Genomic DNA, 19626 nt, shown 5'->3' with positions numbered 1-19626 from the left:
ATTTTTCCTAATGTATTGGCGGCTAAAATCAATGAAGATATAAAATTGCTTTTATCTCGGTAAGTTAAAAGCTTTAATGACTCAGCTATATTTTTCAAAATAAAAGGGTTTTATTCAACTCAGTTTTTTATTTCTTCTTTAACTATCAAACGGGTACTAATTTTTGGTCGTGATACGTACAAAACTTTACTATGAAACTCGTACTTCGAATGGGAAATAAAATGTTAAAAACCCGACAGTAAATAATCATAAGAAATGAGTATTTTTTATCATATAGATTGATGAAAAAACGAACATATATAACTGCTTTGTATAAGCATGACTAGTATCATAAGGATTCAAAATAACAATGTGCTTGAAATCACTGCAAATTAGTTTTCATAGAGTAATTTCGCTTCATTGGATAGAAGTTATATCAGACGACAAAAAGCCCTGTTTTGTATTGGGAAAATTTGAGAGGGTTGATAATTTTTTAACCTAAATTCCATAGTACAAAAGAAAAAAATAACTCCTTCAACCCTTTTACATAGACCTTCAAATTTTTCGAGAAATAAAGACAAGGAATACGTGTAAAATACAGTTCAACGTATTGTGACTTACTGAAATATTGGCTTTCCTTCTTTTTTCACAAAAGGAAAATAGTTTCTATTTTAATAGTAATCCAACTAAAAATTAATTTTTTTAACAAGAGAAAATTCCTTATCTATGATGTTCTTCTTATACTTTAAGTGTTTTTTATTACTAGTCATATTATAAGGTATTTCTCCCGCCTTTTTAGCATGCCTTCGTAATGTAGTGGTGAGCACGCTGGGCGTGTATTCCAGAGATACGTGGTTCGATTCCCGGTGAAGGTGTTGCTCCTTTTTCATGACTCCTGCTTCCAAAAAAATACCTAATGTCTCTACAGAGGCGTCCGAACTGAAAGGTTGGTGGATGATGATTCTCCACACCCAGGATTTGGCGATCGGTTCTCCTAATGCCCAGTCGTTCTTTAAAAGAGGGAGTATATAAGCTAGTTCTCCCGCCTTCTTAGCATGCCTTCGTAGTGTAGTGGTCTCCACGCTGGGCGCGTATTCCAGTGGTCCATGGTTCGATTCCCAGCGAAGGCGATGCTCATTTTTCATGACTCCTGCTTCTAAATATACCTAATGTCTCTACAATATTTAAGTTAAAAGTTAACTTCAAATAACGTGCGCGTTCAGCTAATAGATAATTGTATAATAGTAATTATAACTATAAAGTGCAAAGCCGAATATTTTATAACTATATTGATCATATTAATATAATGATCGAATATTTAATATAATGATATTTAACCATGTTCATTCATCTAACAATATAGAAGATACCTTAAATAAGCGGTACTTCCGCATCAGGTACGCTTATATTTGTGAGAAAAGGACAAGGAAAGTAAAGGATTTTTTCAATATTATGCATTACTCACATGTTTTGTAAACATACTTTTACTAAACAATAATAAAATAAATAAAATAAATAAAATTTTGTTGCACACTTAAATAGCAGCTTCTTCATATCTTTATCACCTGATAACAGGTGAATCAGATTGCATTTTTATTTAGACATCTGCATAGAGGATTAGAACAGATATTTTTTACTAATTAAATCTTTGAAAAGATGAACATATTTTAAGAAGAGCTAATCACGATAAGAAACTACTACCAAAAGAGTTTAGCATAAAAAATAGAGCTGATTCATCAAAGAAAGGAAGTTGCATTAATGTTCATGTGTTCTTTCAAAAGGTGAGCGGAAGAAATCCTCCTCGGTCATGCACTACAAATCCAGATAAGCGGAAATTTAAATTTATGTTTATATTTTTAAAACACCAAAAGTGTGTTTACGAAGTAGTGCTGTAAATAATAATGCTATTGAAAGTAAATTTATTTTTAAAATAATGTATCTAAAACTTATTTGTGTCCATAGTGCTGCATAACTCTCTAACTACGTAAAAATTCTTCAAACAAATGTATTTACCTCGTAAGAAATTTATCGCATTAAAATTGTGTTTATAGGTTAACCAAACAACGGCCTTGATCGGTGCAGTGGTTAGCGATGTTGACTGCCGTATCATTGGACCCGAGTTTAAATCTCGGAGAAGGCATCGATTTTTGAAAATTTTTTAGAGTGTTTGTGCCTTATGTGGGCATTTAAAATGCTGGTGAGCCGAGTCCTCTCCTGTGATCTGGTGGTAATGGGAGACTTTCGGATCGGTCCCTTGGGATGTTCTTCATCAAAATTAGAACGGGGGTGCAGAGGTAATGCAGTGAAACTGTACTTGCATGATCGATGGATAAATTTCGGTGTACCGTCCACTTCTACCTGTAACTGTTATATGTATATTCCATCTAATAAACCTGATGATCTAACATACTCCTTATACCAAGTCAGTATGGCTGAAGCCCAATGATCAGCATATGAAAGCTTACTAATAATATTTAAAATTTTCACTGATTTCATTTCGTTGTAGGGCAAAAAAAGGGGGGGGGGCATTTTAAGTGGTCAAAAAATTATTGCCTTTTTATAAAATGACACTTTTAACTTCTCAGGTTGGAAAAATTCTCCCCCACATTTTATATTATATTTATGCATTTTTGGAAATTTTGTTTTTTATTAATCATTCATTTATTTATTTTTAGCAACATCTAGAACAGGGAACTGCGTTTAAACATTACATTATGCTACTAAAAGTTGCTTCTAAAATTCCTCTTATTATTATTATATTATAAATTCAATTTTCTTTTAGTTAATAGAAAACTAGTAATTAATATTTTGTATTTTGTAAGTAATTTGAATTCATTTTTTTCCTTTGTTTTTTTTTAATTTAAAAGTAGCGTAATACCTGTAATCGAAGAAGAAACATTTCTGTAAACTGTCGCCAATAAAAAACACTTCAGGACTTGAAATTGAGGCCAGTGATCACATCGGAAACCAGTTGCCACTCCTTGTGATCTTTTATGCATTCGTTTCAATAATACGTAAACGAAAATATTTCACGGCCAACTTCAAGGTGTACAAGTTCTATGTAGTTGAAAATATATAAGATTCCTAAAAGTTGAATAACAGTTTTTAATTGAAACCTGAAAAATTGCTTTAGTTTGTGAAGCAATACTTCAAATATAGAAAATTGTATCACTAAAAAAAAAAAGAAGAAAAAAATCGAGAAATGCGTTTCATAACCAGAAAGGTCCAAGTGAGTAGTGCAAGTGCTCAAGTTCCGCTCTTAACTTTGATGGAGAGCAATCCCAGGGTACACGGGTTTGATGGTCTCTCATCCCTATTCTCCTACCATCGACCTCTCGAGGGGACTTTCAGCTCGCCCCATATTTAAAATGTCCCCATGCAAGGACACTACACATTTACAAGCATCCATGTCTTCTCCAGGATTCGAACCCTGGTCCTTCGGTACTTCAGTTACCGTCGCTAACCACTATATCGGTTGGGCGACTATATGGTACTTATCATATTTAATCCATAAAAGTAGAGCGAACAAGTTACTATTTGGGCTTTTGCTCTATCAGGATTATATCATAAAAAAATCAGATTTTAGATTTAGACAGTAAAGGTATATGGATTTTCTCCGTGAATTCTCGCATGTAGGTTGTTAACAAATGGAAGATTATGTTTCGAATCCTGATGAAGGCATAGCTGTTTTTTTTTTAAGATTTCTGGTTGAAAAGCATTAAATAGAACCCACGTTGCTTCTCAAACTAAAATTTGGAATAATAATTCGTCATTCCTTGCCTCTTCCCACGTGTCCTTTAAGCGATGAGAATATAAGGAATTAAAGAATCCTCCCATGCATGTTCTCAAAGTTAAGTATGGTTCGAATCATGACGAAGCCACAACTGATTTCTTAAGATTTCAAGTTGCAAAAAATTAAATTATCTCTGTAAGGGTACTTAACCATGGTACGCTATCTTTTATCATAAAATTTTGTACTTTAGACTGAGAAAATTTATAATTGGAAGTACATCTAAGATCAAAGCTTAAAGAAATAAAACTTGCAGACATCTTAGAACTAGCTGTGACGTTTTCAGTATTTTCCAGTTTCACAGCCATACAAAATGTTTTCCTGCTGCAGAAATTTTCTCTAAGTCTTCGGTTTTACATGCTAACATTTTTATTAAAAACAAAACTTCATAAATAAGATAAATTTCTGTAGCAATACTAATCCTATGTAATCGATATGTGTACGTAATTTGATAAATGACAGGTTTCGTGTCTTCAAAATTTCATTCCATTCTTACTTCATCTTCCCTTAAATTCATAAAAGTTCTTCAGATTGAATTCAGAGCAATTTGTAATAAAATTTCTACCTATTTTAAAACAATATTTGTCACATGAAATGTCACTTCAAACGAAACAAAAAAGTAGGATAAATTTCTGTAGCAACACAAATACTATGTAATCGATATGTACAGCAATTTGACAACTGGCAGTTTCCGTGTCTTCAAAATTTAGTTCTATCTTTATATTTATCTCTCCTTAAATTCATAAAAGTTCATCAGATTGCATTCAGTTCAGTTTGTAATACAATTCATACCTATTTTAAAATAATTATTTCTCATGTGTCGTTTTATTTCATGAAGAATGTACTTCATCTCCAGCATTAAATAGAAATACTATAACTTGAGGATTCGTTTTCAACTCCTTCAGTAGTCTTCTGATATTTCATTCTAAATAATCAAGAGGCAGTAGCTACATGAATGTAGTTTTCATATTTAGAATTCATAGCTTTCCAGATAGAGTGAAAATGCTTTTTTTAAACTTTTTCTCCCTTAAGAATTTTTGTTCCTAAGAATTTTCAAAAACTTTTCTCTAGAATCAGGAATTCTGAAATCTAAGAAACAAAAATTCTACAGAATAGAAGTTTGGAATTTTTCTATAAATCTTGAGATAACTTCTAAATGGGGCTCTGAAACACAATCAGTATAAATACTTTTTACTGAACTATGTTTATTTTACGGCATTAGAACTAACTGTCTAAAATAAACGCATCATATGTTATAATGAATGATGATCTTGCACATAATATACACTTAATGTTTTTTACTATACTGTACTACGAAGTCATCCTTCTTTATTTATATCCTTATTTAAGAAAATGATATGATATTTTACAGCACGAAACGTCACGGCTCCCAAGTTGAACTAGCAGTGCATATTTAAATGGAGTTTATATTTCTGTGAATTATTTTATTTGTAACAAACAATCCAGTTTCTACGAGAAAATGCACCATGTTTATCAAAATAAAATGACGATACAAATGGCCTCCTTATAAAGTGAGTTTCGTGTTAGAAGGACCTAGTTCTAAAACGGCTAAATAAATGGATAAAACCTGATTATAACATTGATTCCTATAACGTGGCAATATTGCATCGCTGCTACACTGGTGAAATTATTTCCCGATTTTTCTCTATCACTTTTCCCTTTTTCAATTTCTTTCTTTAACATGATTACTTGAATCTTATTTGCTCTTTAACTGGGCATATCTATGCAGACTTTTTGTATTAGTTAGATGAATTTTTTTAAAAAAAATAGAAACAATTCAGTGTAAAATGTAAAACTAGGTAATAAGACATTCTTAGTTAGGCGTAGATCTTTAATAAAGCTCTGACGATTTTCAAGGCGATTGACTAATTTAAAAAATCTGATGTATACACCACATGACTTCCTTGTACGGAATATTAAATTATACGCATTTTTCCTTGCATTCCATTTAAACTTACTTGATTGAATAAAGTCTACTTCATCGACAGCGCATAAACCACAATAGAATAAATGCACTCTTTAAAATTCATTATGTTTGTTTACCATAGCGATACTCTGGCGCTAGGTTCATTTAACAGCGTTATATTTCGTTCATATTATAACTCGGAATGCACAAAATTTATATCATTTTAAGAATTATCGAACCGTTGCCACATGTTCTATTCAAATACTATAATAAATCTAAAACTATGTGTAAAAGAAATTAAGCAAGCAAAACAAAAAGAAACAGTTTTTCACAGACGATTCAGTATTTCTCATTTAATTAGTTCTGTTCTCACTTCCCGACAAAGAAAAAAACATAAAAATCCAAAATATCTATATTAAAAATTACGAAGTAAATCTGAAACACTTATTTTCTCGAAAAAAATCCAGAAAGAATTAAGCATGATTTAATTCACAATAATAAATGAAGGCGTTATCTTTGTTGTTGCGAAGCTTAGTCTCTCTAGATTGGCAACAAGTCTACTATTCTGCTGTTTCAAATATAAACAAACCTGTCCGCCATGTTATTTAAAAAGTTAGGCTTAACCGCACTTAAACAGCTTTTAAATTGTTGATAATTCTACAACATTGCTTGTAGATTTTCTAGAGGCATAAAACCCTTAACCGGAAGATAAGAACAACATAATTCAATCATTTTTAAAGCAAAAAAAAAAAAAAATGCACAATTTACAAACATATAAGAGTAAAAAAACTGAGATCACTGAGCCAGGTAACAGAGTGGATATGTGTATAAATATATTTATATACGTTTGGTGCGGTCGATTGCAACCAAAATACGAGGTGCACATCTACCTGTTATAACAGTCCTACATACAAAATTTCAATATTCTGAGGCTACTCGTTTTTGAGTTATGCGAGATACGTACGTACGTACAGATGCCATGAAAAATTCTCTTCAGAATTCATTTTAAAGCAGTTTTATAATTTTTTGGAGGAAAATTTTTATTCTGTCCTTACGTACAGATGTTACGCAAAAACATCGTTAAATTGCATTCGATAAATGTATATTTTCGTTGAAATACGCTGCCTGAAAATTTTCGCAATTACAATACTTTCTTTTTACTTCTGTACAAGGAAGTAAAAAGCTTTAAAGCTTTAAAATCATACTACATATTAATTATATTACATATTAATTAAAATATGTTCTGCAAAAGAATAATTTTATTTATGGGTTCGTCGTAAAATTCAATCATATTCGAAATGCGTAAGCTGCTCGCCGTACTAGTCAAAAGTTAAATACTTGACAACTGAAAAATAAATTTTTAAGACTCCGGCTTATATAATTCAAAGACGTTTTTCAAAATAACTGAGCATGGTGATTTACAGTAGCTTAATAATTACGAGTAATAAATAAATTGTCTGTCAATCATACATTTAAATCATTAGAAAAACGTATATATAACCAAGCCGTTTCAAGTTACTATATAAACAAATCTAATCTTCGTCATTAAATCTTAAATGGCTATTAAAAGCTACTAACGAATATCGATTTCAGAAGTGTGAACTCCAAACATGAATGCACTAGTATTAAGTAGAAAATATGTTCTAGCTTCTATAGCATAACAAAGGGTACGAATTCTATAATAATAATCCAAATATTAATTTTCATCTATAACGTGAATTAATATAGAAGTATCATCACGATTTTCTCTGTACAATTTCGAAGACGGAGATTTTTTAAGATAACTGAGAACAATTTTTGGGAAACTGTCTGCGATTGTCAGTAATTATCTATTTATTTTCTTCACAAATCAAAGAAGAAATAAAGAAGTTCTAAAGAAATATCTTTCAATATGGCTTTTGGTTGTGCGGAAGAATTTAGTAAGGCAATATTTTCTCTTAAAAAGTAATGCCACTTAAACCAAATATCTCTTCTCCTTACACAAGAAAACTAACCTCATTTGGCCTTGTTACCCTTCTAACGTGCATTTTGAGTTAAGTTTTGGATTTTTATGCTGTCGTTAAGATCTATATATAATTAGATTAATGACGTAGACAACATACAGAATGAAATACCAAGGGATCTGAAAACAGTTTACAGCGGAACGTCGGCCCTGATTACCTTTAAAGATAATTACTCGCTATTTAGATTGCATTTAATTTTTTAAAAGGTAATTTGTTCTAGCCTTCGAATTCTGAGACGTGTTTGAGTTGAACTGCTTTTGAATTCAAACTATTTTTGTTACTGGAACTCAAAGAAAGCAATTTAATCAAGGTTTGGGATTGGATTAACATCTGTTTTTCTAATAGCAGCTGTTTTTTAAATCATATATCCCGGTTTAATTTTCTTCCTTCTGTGTTACACTTGTAGTCAGATAATTCTAAGTTCTTATCGTATATTTTGTGCAGTATAATATTTCAAATGAAAATAGCGTAATTGTTCAACGAGTAACGTGAAGCGTTTATAGTGAAAACGATATGTATGTAATTTGTTTAATTTTAATAAAGTAACAATAAAAAGATTATATATTTAATTTTGAGCATTGCTCAAAGAAACATTAACTTCATTATGTCATTTTAGTTGAAAAACTCTGATTTCCAATCGACAACGTTCCCTTCAATTAGTACATAAATACTGCATATAAGTTACAGCTATATAGATTCCAAATATCCGAAAATGTATAATTATAAAAGTAACTTGCATTCTTTTCTAGCCAAACAAAGTTAATTTATTTACATTTTTTTTTAAATTTGTCTATCGTCTTAAATAACATTCAAGGATACTATAATACTATTTTACACCTCAGTTTACATTATTTACACACAATGCTACTTTATGTCAATAAAAATGTTTTATTTTTTATTAAACAAAATCTATTTAATTTTACAGGCGTAAAAATAATTGGTTTAATTTTAATAAAGTAACGATAAAAAGATTATATATTTAATTTTGAGTATTGCTCAAAGAAACATTAATTTCATTATGACATTTTAGTTGAAAGACTCTGATTATTAAGCAAATAAAAAAGATATTCTTTATTTAATGTTAACGAGAAAAGTGCATTAATCGTATATTTATGATATTTTATGGAACTAAAAATACTCTACTTAATTACATTATCTTCTTCGTTATAAACTAAAACGAACGAAAAATTGAAATTTCTTTACTTTCATTACAGAAAATACTCATTTGACTTACAAGGGGAGAAAGACAACTCAAATATCCGAAGGAGTTATGGCTCAATTTGTACGGAAACTGAAGTTGTGCTGCATGTGAAAGGAATTTATTAAATATTTTTTTAGATTATCTGGTTTTCTGTTACATGTAAAAAAATAATTCTATAATTATAGCTTCTTTTAAATCGATTTTTAACTAATACTTTTGATATTTAAAGGAGAAAAATTATATTTCTTTAATTTTTATCTAATTAATACTCTCAGACCAATATACTCAATATATTCATTGTAAGTCACCAAGATAAAAATACTTAACTTATTTCTGCTCTATTTTCTGTACTCACAAGTACATTTTTTGGGTGACAGAGCTAGAAAATAAATATATTGGAAACCACATATATTACATTCCGCAATATATGTATATATATAAGTCCTTTTTTTAACTTAGATTTGATTTTTATTTTTTGACAGAAAGTCAATCTTTTTGTGTTTATTTGCAATTTGCATTTAATTTTAATAATTTAATTTTCTTTTCAAATTTTATCCTGACTGAAAATCACAGTTTCGTGCAAGATAGAATTTTAAAATCAGAACTAATGATTTGAACGCATTTTTAACAAATTAAAGAACATATAAAACATTGATATTGTTGCGTTTTACGGGTTCGTGGATTTAGAGTAATTGACGATAACATTAGATGAAGAATCAAAACACAGGAAACATTACACAGAACATTACATTACACAGGAGCCAACATTACACAGGAGAATTCCAAAGACACGTTTACAGTCGTGGAAAAACTACAATAAAAACGCTGAAACGATCAGCAACATAGCTTTCAGGTTACAACGGTGAAGACAGCTTCACGACAAAGCACTAAAACACAGCTCTCGACTTAGTGGATCGCTCTCAAGCTAACCTCTGAACTTTACTATTCTAATACGGAACTCTATCTACCTTAGATACAAATGAATTCAAGAAACTCTCATACTCCGAGTACAGGTAGGGTATATATAACTTTTGATCTGCTTTCGAGAACATTTCTCGGGAAAACCGGTAAGAATTCGTTCTAGAATGTACATGAACATGTAATCTTCTATGCAGATAAAGTAAAGATGTAAAAATTTTCAAAGTAAATTTAAACCAAATTGTCTCTAAAATCTCGTATTAGTCAAACTCTTAAAAGATTTTTGTATAATTAAAAAATTAATTCAGGTTGTTAGAATTCGAATTCTAGTCGAATTATCGCCTCCCTAACATTTTCACTATATACAATGTCGGATATAGTAGTTAAAATAGAAACAGTATCAATTATTGATAATAATGCATAGTGAAACGAATGATAAGCTTACTATGTAGCCTTATCAATAATTAATCAGCCTGAGCCAACTTATTGATAACACTACATAGTGTATCAAATAGTCATCAAATAGTGTATCAAATAGTCAAATTACCGCCCCATTAATATTTTCACTAAGTACTAATGTGTTGACGGTTCTTATCAATATATATATACCAAAAATGTCATACAAAATATCAAAATCATTTATACCAAAAAGAATCAAAAAGCTTATTTGAAGTCATACTTTCTTAGAGATCATATTCTTAATACGATCACCTCTGAAAGAGATAAAATAGTAATATATGTAAACCACAATAATTTTAAACATCACATTTGTAAGACGACCTCCTTCACAGAAGTTCGAAATTACTTATCATGAGTGATTGTCTTATAGAATGTTCGTTGTTTTTATAGAAACTATAGAGCCATTAGGTTATTTTGTAGCAGTAGATAAGAAAAATTATCAATGCCCTCGCCGGGACTCGAATCTGTACCTCTCGAATACGCGTCGAGTGTGCTACTGTCATGCCCCGAAGGCAAGTTGAAAGGAGGGAGAAAATTTCCCTTTCCAAAGGCTACTGGGGATTAGGGGATCTAAGCGTCAATCTTGGTATTTATGAATTATCGTCCACCATCTTTTAGTTCTGGCGCCAATACAGATTCATCAAGCTATTTTGAAACAGGAGATGGGAAAAATGCGCAACGCTCTCGCCGGGACTCGAACCTGGAGCTCTTGAATACGCGCCAAGGGGGCTATCGTTACACCGCGAAAGCATGCTATAAGGAGGGAGAAAAATGCTTTATAGACATCCCTTTTTTAAAGAGCGACTGGGGATTAGGGAACCCCAATAGGCAAATCGTAACGAATTACTGTCCACCACCTGTTAGTTTGGGCGTCATTTTAGAGATATTAGTTTTTTTGATGCTGCAGAAGAGAAATATTCGCAATGCGCTTGCCAAGACTCGAACCTGACCTCTCGAATACATACCAAGTGAGCTACCGTTACACCATAAGGGTATGCTGGAAGGGAGAAAATACCGTTTCTAATTCCATTTTTCTAAAAAATTATATTTTTATCGCCTTTTCTGTTAGCAAAACCATCGATGCTAGTATAGATGCAATATTTCATTGCTCAAACACTGTTCTGTTTACACTATGACAAGATTTCTTAAATCCAGTATACTCATTTGTAGATCTTCAGTATTTCTTATTCGATTTTTACCTGGAAAAAAAGTTTCACAGTATTTACAACAGTTGTGAGAACAATTCGCATAGCATTACAATAATTTGATACATTGGCAGGCCGTCTTCGTCGCAGCGTTCTGATCTTCATAAACCCTACAAATATAAACGCTAGATCTAGACTAAATGTACATATACAATACAATAAATATATTTTCAACAACCTTCATAACGAACTATTGCATATAAATCCTAACAGATCAAAAAAGTTGATGATGGTTGAATCAGGTATTTGGAGCTAGTGAAGATACTTTTTTGCAATGTAATTATTCAGAGCCAATGCTAAGACGCAGATGCCATCGACTGAGGAATTAAGCAAGCTTAGCCATGCAACTTATTGCCTTATTTGTAACAACTTTAATTCAGTGCGGTAGAGAAACGTTGTTACAACAACCTGTTTAATTGTTAAAAACAACTTGCTAGATTTACATTTTTATTTCTGTTAGCCGCTTGCGCAGCAAGTCTGTAGTTATTTAAAATGATGAAAAACGTGTATACTGGTTTTAATGATTCATACCAGTTAATGTAATTTCAGAGATAATTAATTACAGAAGGAAATCTAAATCAGCTTATTTCTTCCCTTCTTATATTCTCAAGTATGTTGTTATTGCTAATCCTCGAGTCCAGCTTCTGCTAGACGAGATCTACGAGTTTTATTCACCTTCAAAAAGTCATAGACTAGCATAGGAAACTTTAATAGGCTGTCGTAGGACAAATCCAGACACCTACCAATATGTGCCGAAGAAGCGTGCTCATTGTTACATTTCAGACAAATCGGTTGGGTTTCTTGACCACTCTGGAAAGCAAGACTTATTAGATGGCCGCTAAGAAAGAGGGAGAGTGCTGTCTGGGTGGATATGTCACAGTTTATAGCGGGGGATCCACCAGGAGATTCAAATCAGGACCAAGAATGTGCCGGAGGGACAAGCCAAGTCATTATATCAGTATGTTTTCTGCCAGAATACAGCTCAAGGTAAATCATGCAATTAGAAGTAGCCAGAGCCTCCTCGGCTAGAGCTTAGAAGAGACTTCTTTTTATGCCTGCTTCCACGCACTCTTCTTCGCCAGGACATCTGCCTCTTCACTGCCCCAAACGTCGACATGTGAGGGGATCCACTGAATGTGTACATCACGAGAGGACGAGACTTGTTTTATTTAAGACAACTTAAGTTCCAATTTTGTCACCAACGTTACACCAGTTTGGCAAATGTTGAAATGACAAAATGAGCTCCTCCATCCTCTATGAGTTGTGTTACCTACTTCTGATATATATTTATGTTAGTTTAGCACATTATTCTATTTTTCAGAATATAGTGGTAACTCAAAAATGGATTGCTTGTTTTTTAATTTTTGCTTTTGCTTTTGTTTCTATTGAAGAATTCGATGAGAGAGATACAAAAGTCGCTCTGTAAGAGTCATAACATATATACTATTACAATTTCAAAACTCCCTTTTTGTTTTGTCTAGCTTTGTAATGAAAGCTGGAGAACTTTCTCGAAGAACATCAAGAAATGGGCTGAATAATAATATTTCAAGCTATATAAAATAGTTTGGACGAACTTCTAATGAATACTGGAGAATTTTTGTATGAATTATTAACACTGGTCCAGCTAGGTTAAACAATTGCATCTTAAGTATTTAGACTGTATTATATACTTGAAGAAGATGGATTTACAAGAAGATGGAATATAAGAAGATGGATTTACATTTAAATAATGACAATATTCTGAATATCGTGACATAGAGAAACCCTTACAAACAAAATTTTAAAAAATTACCCCCAAAGAAATTTTATATTACGCCCAAAGAGGCGTTTTTAGATTTACATACACATACACGTTCAAAAGCATTTGGGCATTTGGGCTAATGTTTCTTCGGGCTAAAAATATTTTAAAACAGTTTATCTTTAGAATTTCCGATAGACAATCTCGCGCCCTGGAGATAAAAAAATGTTTTTTTTTTTCAAGTACAGTGTTGTCGTTGCTCGCTTTGAAATCACTGAGTTTGCTAATCAAAAACTCGTTAAAGTTTTACAAGATAAGGAATACACAATAAAACAAATTCTAAATTGAAAATTTGGGCTTCCAGGTGTCTATATTTCCGTTGTGTTTTCACAAACATGCACACCGTTATGAAAATTCTTCATTATTTAATTTCTTCGAATGTAATACAGGGCGATAATATATGGTGGCAACAATTTGAAAAGTGATTCAGACTTTCATAGTGATTCAACGCAAAATTTCTTTTTGTGATTAACAGCCCTTCTGGACGAACGCTCCTTTGGGCTAAAAATTGTAAAAGCCCGAAAATGTTTTAAAAACGGTTCTGTACAAATTGTGAGCCATATAGCTCTAGAACCATAGAAACTGTATGGCTCTTTTATAAATTAAAAATAAAATGAAATAAATTACAAATACATTAAATTTGAAAGTCAAAATAAATAACTTAAGTTTTGCCGAATGACAAAAGACTGGCGTATACAAGGTAATATATTTTATGACTAGCAGCGTCAATACATTGGCGCAAATTATGAAACGTAAAACAAAATAATTCAAAATTCTTGCTTCGAGATGTACATCTTCGGGTGCAACGTTACATGTATTCAAAATTTAGTGGCTTTAGATGCCGCTGCCTTTCCGCAGTGAGACAAGCAAGCAGTATTATTTTTAATAACAAGTTACGAATTAAGTAATTAAATTTATGATGTTAAATAAAGAAATCGTCCAAAAATAAAATTTCGAATAACATGAAAAATGTCTTCCCATAAAAACGAAACGTGAAATTTACAAAGACGTATAATACAATCACTTCCCCCTCTCTTTAATTACGTTACCGTATAGAAGATAATTTCAACTGTGGCATCTAACTACCTACGAAGCAAACAGAAAAATAAGTGTTATTTATGCATTCGGTCTTTTCAGCAACTGCAGTTCCAAAACACATTGTTAATTCAGGGATAGGGGGAACAGCTTCTCAAACTCACGTTTCTTTAGTTCTTATCTTCTAGGCTATCTTCCTTCGTGAGATGTAAATTTACTCAGTGAACTGAAGAAACCGAAACGTGAAATTGGGAGGAAAAGTAAAATAATCGCCAGACGAAGATAGCTAAAATTAAATCTTACATTATAACTTATTACTAATTGACATGCACTAGACGTCAAATGAAGATATTTTATGTTTAACTGGAGTAGCTTTGGCCTTTCGGATCTTCAGTTTTGATCCCTTGTATTTTTTTTCTTTAGAAGTTCACTAAAGGTATTATGTTTAGCCGCCAATATGTGTCACATTATTAACATCAGTTTGGCAATGAGTTTTTCATCACTGCATTTTGTAACTGATATGTAGTTAGAATGTTGATGGTACGAAATTAGTTATACGGAAAAAGATGAACAGATGGAATACTTGTTGTAGCAAATATTTGTTACTTCCCTATCAAGAGCTACATGATAGAAAATTGTATCGAAAAAATAAAATTTTTGCGAGAAAGTGAAATTTATTCCTTAATTTTTGAAAGGCTCGATTTTACGCAATTTTTTCACGCATTATATTTTACTTCATCGTTTTTTCATCTTGCCTGCTTCCACAAACACCTAATGTCTCTACAACCTCATCCCAATATCTCGGGTTGGTCACAGATCCGCTCTTGAAAACGTATGTGGGTGTACGCTCATCGATCATTATTACTCACTATACCATCACACATGCATTACCGAAATAGTCTCGCTGCATAATATTCGAAGGAATATTTCGCATTTCTGATCTTCTCCAGATATAAACGTTTAAAATAAGATGTTAAGCTAAGCGTCGACTCATCAATAAAGTGAACATGGACCACTGGTATTCACTCCAGTTCCGATTTTTTTTCACCGATTAAAGCGATCCTTCTTTAGTTATGAAAACAGTGAAACACACACCTTTAACTATCTGAACATAAAGGTATTTTTATGATGCCTTCTGTATACAGTTTGCGTGATACATAATAGTTCTAATGACCGGCTGCAAGCGTGGAACTTATGTGAACCGCCGAATAGTAGACTTTCTGTTACGGCGAGCAGTTATTGCTATATATCCATCTTGAGAAGCCGTTGTTATTCGTTTATAAACGTGTTTAGGTCTCTTTAACAACAGTTCTGAGACTGAAATTGTTTCCATACCGGAGAAACTGTCTGACTTGAAATATTCCCACATCCCACTGTTTCCATGATTGTCTGGTTTGATTATAAACTGCCGATGATTCACCACTTCATAGTTTCTTCCAAATAATACTTCGGAGCTCTGACAAACTTTTTTGAGTCCTTACACACTGAACTCAGAGGATTTTACTGCAGAAATTCACTTTGCTCAAAGCGCTTGCTTTACTTTCTGATGGCATAACGCCTTAATTTTTATACCAGAAACCGTTTGATCACTTTTGATTGGGTATTGTTAATTAAGCTTGTCTTTCACACAATCTATGCAAAAATGAATTACATTGGCTGGATATTTCGTGGAATATCATTATTTAGGCTATGTAAACATAAATTTGGATGTAAGTGTAATTTGGTATTGAGAAAAGGAATACAATTTTTCTTGGTATTTGTTGCAAAAATCTTTTAGTTTAACCTTAAGCCAAATTTATCATTCATCTCACAAATCAAGATAAGAATTTATTATCTTTATAATACGTCGTCTTACTCTTTAAATTAATTCATTTTTAAAACGGCAGTCAGGCCGCAGGGACTTCTTTGCTGGATTGCCCTATTTTTCTACCAACAATTTTGCTGTTTTATTTAATAGAAGTTCCTTCACCCAAAGAAGATATGCATAATCTCAGGATCTCTTAAAGCTTTTCGACATTTATTTAATAAACTCAGCCCCACCCCTAAATTAGGCGATTATTTCGACAGCAGGTAATAGGGTAGTTAGACAATTATTTTTTCGTTTAGCTTCCCTATTTATTTCCGGGTTTAAATTGGAAGGGTTGGGTACAGTTGCTTGCACGTATTTTGAATGATTCATAGTGAAGCTTGATGAAAATTTGTTTTTGGAGAGATTTCAGGCAAGAAATTAAGATTGCAAGGATTTATGTACAATAAAACAACTGAGTAGTGATAACTAGTTAATTTCATTAACTAGTTATTTTAAACTGTAATACCAGTGAATTCGTTGTAAAAATAGTTAGTACTTTCCGACAGAGAGAATATTTATTTTATACTCATCCAGGAAAAGCATTTATAGTGAGGTCTAAGATAGATGTTTCGAAAGGCTAGGTGCATCTGTCATTGTTAATACAGTGTATCGTTTGTGACATTCTTAGGAGATTAGGAGAATGTCTTAATTAGGAGAATTAGGAGATTGTCTGTAATGGTTACATTCCAGATCCGTTACAGATTGTCTGTAACGGATTAGGAGAATGTCTGTAATGGTACTCCCTCGGTTATGATTAAGAAGTAACTGAAAGAGAGACAAACATTTTGGCGCTTCAAATGAGAAGAACTGGTACTTGCGGATGGAATGATCTCGAGTTCTTTGGGTTTCAAAACTTTAACTTTTCGTTGAAATGCTTCTTAATATAGAGAATTTTTCGCTTTTGTCTTTGCAAAATTATAGGAGTTATTTGCAATTATGTGGTTATAATTATATGTAAATATTTGTTTTTGTTTGTTTAAATTAATTTTATGAACTTTTTATTATTAGTCATTTTTTAACTTATTATTCGTATTTATTATTTATGATGAGAAATAATAATTATTTCTCATGTACTGCTGTAGCTTAGTAATTTAAGAGTAATAATTACATTTTTTTATATATTTAACTGGATTGTTGTTTTATATAATTTATTATTCCTTGTAGCTTAACTTTAAAATTGCATTAATAGTTTAAGCAAAATCTAGGGCTAAACAGCGTAAGGAGATAAGAATAATTAGCTGATACCTAGGGTAAATAGTTTAAGCGAACCTATTAAAATTTAGGGGATCTTGACAGCATTTGGTAATGGCGGTAGTTTACAAAAAAAACGTACTTTTGAAAAACTGTAAAGTATTTTCAATACTATTCACATCCTGTCGTTATCTTCTTTACTCTCGCGAAAGTATAAGCCCAAGAGCTTAGTAGAGAATGGTAAGCCAGTCTTGATCGTAGATTACAATTTCGTTCGGTACTTTTAAATAGTGGTGTGCGGTTTTGTAATGGTACGACGTTCATTTCCGAGTTGTGTATATCACAGCAATATTTGTTTGTTGGGCTTGAACTAGTTTCAGTTTTTTCCTTCATTTTAAATCTTCTATTAGAGTGATAGCAGTTTAAAGTGCTCAAATTATTTTCTTGGGGTGGCATGTTTTCACAGGCAGCAGTGAGTGTACATAATGCTATTTGCTCAAGATTCAAGTTTGCGAAAACATGCTTTCACGCGCAGTAGTCAGCATATATAATGTTATTTGCATGCAGGATTAATTTTATAGTGATTGTGTTTGTATAGTATTTTAATTTTATACTGAGATTTGGCATTTTATTTGATTGAAACCACACACAGACTCAGACTGCTTCCGTAAATGCAAAGGAAGTTTCAGTAAGGGGTTAATGATTGTCTTAAAATTCTCTTACAATGGGAAATTAAAAACAGAAAATCAATTCAACATATTATCAAGAGATTTACTTTCAATATTTACAGAAGAAATTCCATTTTTGTATCCAAGTAATTTTCATAGAGCATAACCTCATCATCTCAAAGCAACAAGTCTACTTCGAAAAGTACCACTGCATTCCTTGAAAACAATGAAACCTGATACAGGTATTGCATATAGGTATCTTTTCAACGTATTCCTGTGAAGTCCTGTGACGTTTCAACTATGATCGATTTTGCCTTTTATTATTTGAAAAGAGCTCTTTCTAGGAGCAAACCCACCACGATTGATGGACTCTGGAATGTACAGAAAGAAGAATGGAAGTCAATAAACTTCGAAATTTTATGAAAAGTCCTTATATCGTGTAAATCTCGATGAAGATATATAGTCCAGAAAAGGGCTGCAGGAAAAGTAAGAATACAGAATTATTCAATTCAATTCAATTATGGCAAAGCACACGAGGGCTATCTGCCTAAAGGGAGGGATGCCTTCGTGGAGGACTTTCTAAGGGGAACTGGCTCGTATACACTTTACACATGGGGAAAACCACGAAAACGCCCATGCAGCCAGCCCGTTCGCGGGATTCGAACCTCGGATCGAACTACCAGTGTTCAGCGCCTTTACCGCTCGGCCGCTGGTGGGCTAAGAATACAGACGCACATGCATTTAACATTGAGTAAATGTATATCTTGGTAATTTGTATTGAAATTGAATAAATATAATTGACCACTATGTTAGCTGTAACCATAATTCCTTACTTGTATTGCTTTCCAGAAATCTCGAGAAGCAGAAAATACTAGAAATTTTACGGTTGTTTACATTGCGTTTGCGGAATAGTATGGGTTATTAAAAGCTCGTAACCGGTATGGGTTACCACATCCTCACATCCTATCTTTAATCGCCATGTGTGGCAATATTTTTTGATGAAAATTCTGGGTAGGCAATACGAAAGGATAGCTCTGGATACAAAATATTATTGCCTATTATCTAAAACTGAAACGATATCAGTGAGACAGGGGCCCACTAGCAGCCGAGCGGTAAAGTCGCTGAACACTGGAAGTTCCGTCCGACGTTCAAATCCCACAAAGGAGCTGGCTGCTTTCGTGTTTTTCCCCTTGTGAAACTTGTATACGAGCCAGTTTCCTTTAAAAAATCCTTCATGAAGGCCTTTTTTGCCTTAGGCAGAGAGCCCTCGATCCTTTTTAAATTCCTATTAAAGTAACCTAAATAAAAAAACAACAAAAACATTATCATGCAGTAGCTTACAATCACAAAGTATAAATTCATGTTATTTTAAAAGTTAATTTTTCCCATCTATCCCTGAAGAATGATCCATCAAAGTGTAAAGACCAAAGCTCTTTATGATTTGAAATATTTACCTATTTGTGCTTATGATATGTAAATAACAGCTACAAGCAGGAAACAGAATTTAAAACAAATAAACAAATTCACCTTGATAAATACTAGCCAAAGGAGGATAATGCAAGAGAAAACACAAGGCTTATTGTCGGAAAAAACCTTCCTTAAA

The sequence above is a fragment of the Stegodyphus dumicola genome, chromosome 5 (genome assembly GCF_044657685.1).
Source record: "Stegodyphus dumicola isolate Sdum_Otavi_A_Nest chromosome 5, ASM4465768v1".
In the NCBI taxonomy this organism is placed as follows: Eukaryota; Metazoa; Arthropoda; class Arachnida; order Araneae; family Eresidae; genus Stegodyphus; species Stegodyphus dumicola.
The sequence above is the reverse complement of the archived record's forward strand: the minus strand, read 5'-3'. Positions refer to the sequence as shown.